The sequence below is a fragment of the Scylla paramamosain genome, chromosome 18 (assembly GCF_035594125.1).
Source record: "Scylla paramamosain isolate STU-SP2022 chromosome 18, ASM3559412v1, whole genome shotgun sequence".
NCBI lineage: Eukaryota > Metazoa > Arthropoda > Malacostraca > Decapoda > Portunidae > Scylla > Scylla paramamosain.
Genome location: NC_087168.1, coordinates 21,692,150 through 21,699,649, shown reverse-complemented (window position 1 = coordinate 21,699,649; position 7,500 = coordinate 21,692,150). Strand labels below are relative to the sequence as shown.

At 43.1% G+C, this 7,500-nt stretch overlaps 1 protein-coding gene and 1 long non-coding RNA gene across 3 annotated transcripts in view; one reads left to right on the top strand and one right to left on the bottom strand.

Annotated features, from left to right (window-relative positions):
* Positions 1–7,500, top strand: part of LOC135109274 (nephrin-like) — a 123,206-nt gene that overhangs the window by 22,661 nt on the left and 93,045 nt on the right. The window lies entirely within an intron of this gene.
* LOC135109279 (uncharacterized) overlaps positions 1–7,500 on the bottom strand; it is a 308,732-nt gene that overhangs the window by 277,084 nt on the left and 24,148 nt on the right. The gene's annotated exons all lie outside the window — the stretch shown is intronic.

The window sequence follows — 7,500 nt, the reverse complement described above, 5'->3', positions numbered from 1 at the left end:
TTGAAGGTGAAGTAAAGCTCCGTGTCTAATTAATGCTGTATTAACTTAAACTTATATAACCTAACTTCAATAAACGTAATGTACGTTAACATAACACAATATAAAGAAGGAACGAGTAGAATATGAATGAGACTACAAAAAAACATATCAATCGTGTCAATCCTGAGAATAAAACATGCTAACCTAACCCAACCAACCCAACCAAACCAAACCTGACCTAACCTAACCAACACACAACACAAAGGGAAACATGAACGGAACACAAAGAACACCACATCACTTAGGCAATAAAATCAACTACCGTGCCAAACCTGAGACAACAGCACTCTAACATAACCAAACCTAACAAAACAACAGAAAAGCAAACACCAACGATAACACAAATAAGACCACACACTCAAACTGCCCACCAACCTTACCAACCCTAACACTACATCACATTGCCAGCCCTCTATTCAGAAACAATACACGTGGTTACTTTTTCCCTTTAGAGTACTAACTGTGGATACCAATTTACGCTTAGAAGTGCACGTGAACACCTGACTTGCCTAGATATCACCAGCGTGGCCTAGTCAGCTTGCAGACAATTGAACTAAACGGGCAGGCTGGCACGACCTCCGGCAGCATCCCCGCGTGTATTGAGGCGTGAGAAGTAGCAGGTTAATAGTGAGTCTCAAATTGCGAGAGGCGGTAGTGGTGCAAGTATATCAGTCCCAGAGTTCAGTGTTGCTGGCAGAATGGTGTGTGTGTGTGTGTGTGTGTGTGTGTGTGTGTGTGTGTGTGTGTGTGTGTGTGTGTGTGTGTGTGTGTGTGTGTGTGTGTGTGTGTTTTGGCAAGTTTGCAAGCTTCAACAAATGCGCTTAAATCATGATTAGAAAACTTTCCGAGTCTCTCTCTCTCTCTCTCTCTCTCTCTCTCTCTCTCTCTCTCTCTCTCTCTCTCTCTCTCTCTCTCTCTCTCTCTCTCTCTCTCTCTCTCTCTCTCTCTCTCTCTCTCTCTCTCTCTCTCTCTCTCTCTCTCTCTCTCTCTCTCTCTCTCTCTCTCTCTCTCTCTCTCTCTCTCTCTCTGCTTATCTTAGTTTTAATTACAACATCAAAAACTTACAAAGGGAATATAGGCCACACTCATCGTATTTCTCACGTATCTACATCCGGGAAATAAAATCTAATCCCCCAGATTTAAATACTCTAAATTGACACATTTTTTCTGTGGTAGACGTCAACGAAAGCTTAATTAAGGCACCTGTAAAACAAGGCCTGGTCTCTGGCACTCCCGGCGAGCGTTACGAACGACACACAATATACCTTTATTAACTGGCAAGAAGTGTATCTATTAATCTTCTTTTTCCAGTGCGACAGATGTGTGTTACTGGGCCATACACAAGCCTGTTAGAGAATGGGCAAAGGAACGCTTACTGGGGTGTATATCTGTGTTAAGTAACGATGCCCTGAAGAGGTATTACAATGGGGGTTTGGTGAATGATTAGCGTTTTGATCTGTCATTGCAAGGGGGTTCTGTATGGTTGGGTTCTGATGTAACAGGAGATTGGGTCTATGTTCATGACAATTAGCTGTCTTCACGACCATTATCACTTCGTCTTTCCCCGTGACTTGGTTCCCGGCACGTCAGCTTAATTGGGGTGGCATGTCTAGAAGGAGTCTCTCTCTCTCTCTTTCTTTCTTTCTCTCTCTCTCTCTCTCTCTCTCTCTCTCTCTCTCTCTCTCTCTCTCTCTCTCTCTCTCTCTCTCTCTCTCTCTCTCTCTCTCTCTCTCTCTCTCTCTCCACATCACACAACAAACGTACACCTCTCCCCCTCAAGGTTTCAATGGCGCAGAAGGTTCAACACTTACATTTCATAAAAATAATCTTTCCACTTCACCACCGCCAGAGTCAATGCACGCTTAGCTTCTGGGTACTGCTGCCCTCCCTGTCTGTCCCCCACTCCCTCCCTCCATCACTCCCTCCCTCTTGTCTCCACCGTGACCCCGCTCCTTTCTCCACAAGGTGCCTCCTTCCTTTTTTTTATCCCACAATACACTTTACTCCCTCCCATTTATTCTATTAAAGGGTTCACTCCTTTTAGTCCACCCATCAGGAGCGGAGGCCTTTTCAATGGGGCACCATTTTAACGCTACCCTCAACGAACGAGGCGAGAATGGTGTCCCTTACGAAACCCCGTCGTCACCAGCCAATAGGCGCGCCAGCCTCTACTTCCCCATTAATCCACAACGAGAAATGCAAGCAGTCTCGGGAGCCATTGCTCGCGGCGAGGCGAGGCTCGTGACGCTTTCTGCTGGACCTGCTCCAGCCAGGTCGCCTTTAGGGAATGAAGCCCCGAACCCGCCACACCAGGGCTCCGCCTAGGCTTTTGTTCCTCCAGGAGCTGAGAAATATCGAGAGACACGCCATGTCCCGCCATTAACACCTGCTGGCGGTGAAGCGACGCTTGCATTGCGGCGCGCCTCACCACAACACGTGACTGCCGTGCACCTCGCTGCCACTGCGCAATATTTTTTCATTTCAGTTTCAGCGATATAATAACAAAATTCTAATACAATCTGTGACATACAAAACGCTATGAATAAAAAGCTAAAAATAATAACAGTGGATATATATATATATATATATATATATATATATATATATATATATATATATATATATATATATATATATATATATATATATATATATATATATATATATATATATATATATATATATATATATATATATATATATATATATACAAATCCCTTTCCCATCCACCCACATTCACGTGTCTGATCGGTGTTTTTTTTTCCCTGTATGAAGGCTTAGCATTTATCAATACACTTCACATTCACCAGTCACCATTTTTCATCGTAACTGACGCGTCATTACAACTGACACTCACAACTTACGGCTCTCCGTCAAGCTTAAGGTCCTGAACACCCGCGACGCGTTTCCACCAATCAGATACCTACATTACTTCCATTCCATCCATCACATACACGACTTGGTAGTGGATGCCCTGGGGTTTTAATTTCTCTCTTTTTTCTTCAGTCTTTCCATCGTTTCTCTCCATCGCAGCGCCATATAACCCCACTGCTGCGACGCTGTTAAATCAATAAATCATTCAGACTTCCCACCGTGCCTCTCCTAATCCATCCCTCAGTGTCACTCTCAGATCTAGTCATTTTTTATCCATCTTGGCCTTCTTTATCCTTCCAATCTCCCGCAAAACAACGCTTTTTGTTCCTTCTTTATTTATCTTTGCCAATGTTATTTTCTTATTTTAAGTGAACCGACCTTTTCTCTCAGCCTTACTTTTGTTACTTAACAGCCACCTGCAAGAATTACCATAGTACTTCTTCTAAAACATTCTCATTTAATCCTCTTATCGCACTCCAACGTTAAAATTCACAAAAGCTTCCCTCCCTTTGCCTCATTTTCACGTCCACGAACCTACGAACCTACGAACCATGAACGAACGAACCAGCGTAGTGTGTTAACGAGTACTGACCACCGCGATGAAGAGGCTGTCAGAGGCTATACACATCCCACCTGCATGACCAAAACTAACACACCTGCGGCACTGTGCACAGCCGAATAAACATCAACAACACGAGCGCCGCTGCGTGTTTTATAAAGGGTTAAGCTGACTTGATAACGACACTGGCGGAAAAACTGTCTGGATACTCTGCGGTGGACAAGTGACGGCCATCGTGAGTGTGGAGAAGGTAACGTGGAGTGGTACTGTTCTGGTGCTCTGCTGGTGAGAAGACCAATCGTGTACCAGCATTTTTATTCTCAAGAGTAAAGAGAAATAGAGACATACACCGATAGATGCACAAACACACAAACACACAGACACAAGGAAACAGAGAGAACATTTAGCGAAGAGTTCAAAAAGAGGAGGAGGAGGGCGAGGGAGTGTGAAGGCGGCGCAAGGGACGTTCACACCACAGTATACATTGGCAGCAAAATACTACACGAGGCAGGTGGGCGAGCGGAAGGTGGCGCAGGCAGTAACAGGTAGTGACAAAGGTGGCCTGCGTGCCGGAAGGGGAAGGGGAAGAAGGCCGCATACAACTCGCGGAGAAGAATAGGCTCAGGTTATTAATGCTTTCCATCACCACAAGGGGGACACATGAGGGAGGCGTGGTGGCGGAGGCACGTGAGAAGTGAGATGACGAGGCGTTTCCTAGTGATATAAAGAGAGACCTGGAGACTGATTATTCGGACGCACAAGTTAATGAGTCATAGTCTTAAAATGCAGGGCTACCTCTCCCACCAAGAAACTAGAGTGAGTCAGCATCGCAATGACAGATTTTTAAGACGAAACGGGAACCTGCGATCGATTATCTGGATTACTGTTTGATAATGACGCACAAGTAGTTAGGTTTACAGTGCATGCGCTACCTCTCTTATTTAAAAACTACCGAGAGCCAACATCGTACTCGGAAATTATGGGCAACCAAGCAGTAATGGAAAATCAAGTCCCATGCTATTGAAAGTCTCAGGGATCTTTCATAAACTAATTTTCCAAGGATTATGTACGTGATTTCTAGTTTTTATGTATTTTCTTGTTTTATAATACCAGAAACCTTATTGAACTATTACTAATATAATGCATACAACCTTGAAAAACGCCAATAGCTCACTAAAACCTATAAACGTATTCGAGATACTGTGCATTAACTTTTCATATACTCGTAACCCTCAGAAACCCTAATAACCTTCACTAGAATCTGAAAAATAATTAGAAAATAATCGAGATATGGCGCAGAAACGTTTCAGAAAAATCGCAACCTTGAACGCCCTAATAACTTTCCCCAAAACCCATAAAAGCAATCAAGGAAAGGCGCAGAAACATTTCAGACTGCCGTCCAAAGAATTTAGCTGAATGGTAATCAATTTGCTGCACGTATATTAGGGAAAATCTCCTTCTGAAGCAACACATATCACTCTTGCCTTCCTGACATACAACACTGCAATTACACTAAGCCTCAGCATTCACTCAGACTTACTCCAGCATCCTAAGTGGCGCCAACATAGAGTATAAGGAAAGAAGCGTTTGGTGGTGAGGAAGGGAAGGGGGATAGAAGTATCACGTGACACTCGTCCTGGAGAAAAAGAAATTGCTTCCTTGCGTCAAGACTTCATGTGAAAAAAGAAAAAAAGAAAAAAAGTCAGGGATTCAACTCATCATGAAGTTCTTTGCGGTAAGTTGGTAATACGGAGCTGCGGCCTCAACACGTCCCTTCCTCCTTGACACAAAAAAAAAAAAAAAGGAAAACGGTAAACGGTAAAAAAAAGGAAAAAATAAAAACTTCGCCATTGCCTCGGTTCCTCCCAAGAAAAGTAAATTAAAGTAAAGAAGAAGAAAAAAATGAAAAAACAAAATAATCATAACTGAAAATTCCCCTCCGTACTTTTCTTCCTGTTTTGTGTAAAGAATGAGTAAAAAAAACATGGAAGGTTGAGTTTTTTCCCTTTCTTTTTTTAGTTCTCAGTCCTCGCCTCTTTTTTGTTGCTTTTTTTTTTATGACGCGAAGGGACACAGAGGAAATTGGAAGCTTTGTTTATCTTCACGAAACAGAAGTAAATGATAATAGTAATGATAATAGTAATAGTAGTAGTAGTAGTAGTACTATTACTACCACTACTACTACCACTACTACTACTACTACAACAAGAACACCACTACCACTACATACTATCACAACCAAAACTCAGAAGTACAAAAACTACAATGACGTTTCTGGACCTACGAGCAAGTAAGGGAGGATACCCATTTCAGACACTAAATTTGCAGACCAGACGAACCGCTGCGAGGCGTGGCCATGGGAGCCGAAAACTATTGAATGTGGCGAGGGGGCGGTGAGGGGAGGCTGAGGGGAGCGTGAAGAGGGAAAGTGAGGGGAGGTTGAGGAGAGGGGGGAAAGAGGAAGGGGAAATGAAGGTGTTTCTTACTGCCGAAAATTCTTGCTTGCAGTTGCTTCCACACACACACACACACACACACACACACACAGAGGATGTTATTGCCAAGTGATATCCACACAAAAATCATATGACGCACACGCATCGAGGCCACATTCCATCCTCCCACCTGCTGAATCGCCACCATAAATAGAATCAACATGACTCGCAGTGAAATTTAACGCCTTCCTCGCGCGCGACAACCATCTGCTTCCGCAACGACCTTTCACTTCGCACAGATTGAGGGAGATTTAATTAACCGCGTGATTAGGATTACGATGCACTACATATCCCTGAAAACGTTTCTCTAAATCACTAACAACTCTTCGCTTCGACTGCAATAATACCACCACCACCACCACCACTAGAATCGTTTAGCATTTTAGGGGGCTGAGTGAACAAGGAGGATGGGTGCTTGTGTGTGTGGGGAGGGGAAGGAGGAGGGATAGCTGTCACACTGAACACAATGGCCGGCACACAGGCGATGAATAAGACCCGTGGCTCTGTATATGTAGCACAAGGGTACCAGAGGTTCTCCAGCGAGGCGGCCGGAGACGGCTATCGACCACCACGGGAGGGAACGCTCACCGAGGGTAACAAAGTAAATGAAACGGAATTATAAAGATTATCAAGCCTCAAAAAGAACTGTAAATGGTAACAAACAACAAAAAATGACTGGAGGGCAAGAAACACCAAAAGATGTCTGGATAGGATAACAATTACTAAACATACTAAACAGCAAAAAAAAAAAAAATACTGAAAACGATAACACAAAAAGTACTGGAAAAAAAATATCAAGCAGGTAAGAAAAAAATGATTGAAAAGAATAACAAAACAAAAAAAGCAAAATAATAATAAACAGCAAAACAGAGATAACAAGGGATAAAAGAGGATAACCAACTGCGAATGGTAACAAACAACAAAGAATTTACACCAACTCATCTTTTGTACCAATCTTTAATTCTTAGGCTAATCACCCATGACTCGTAGCAAAGGACGCTCTATTCCTAAGCTGCTTTTGCTAATCAGTGACAAAAGACAGCAAAGTGAAGATTTAACTCTGAAAATCTCACTTGTCGTCCATGTATCGAGAGAGAGAGAGAGAGAGAGAGAGAGAGAGAGAGAGAGAGAGAGAGAGAGAGAGAGAGAGAGAGAGAGAGAGAGAGAAAAGAGGTCCAATAAAACTCATGTGTCTTTTGCAATAGCCGGAGAAACACTGGAGGAAACTGTTTAGATCGTCTCTGTTGATTACACCACCCAACAACCTTCTATCTATCATCTATCTATCTACGTCTGTCTAGCTATGCAATCCCAGACGGGGTGACCCAGACAAACCACCACGCACTCACCGACACATCATTCACACTCTTGGGCCAATCAACCCCCAGTGTAAAGGGACAGTCTCGTGGCTCATGGTGCTAGACCTCAGGAGCAAATTATCTTAGACTTAATAAATAGAACCATAACTCTTCGACATATGATGCCCAAATACATTTACCTATGGGCCTAAAAGAAACCAATCCACTTAACATA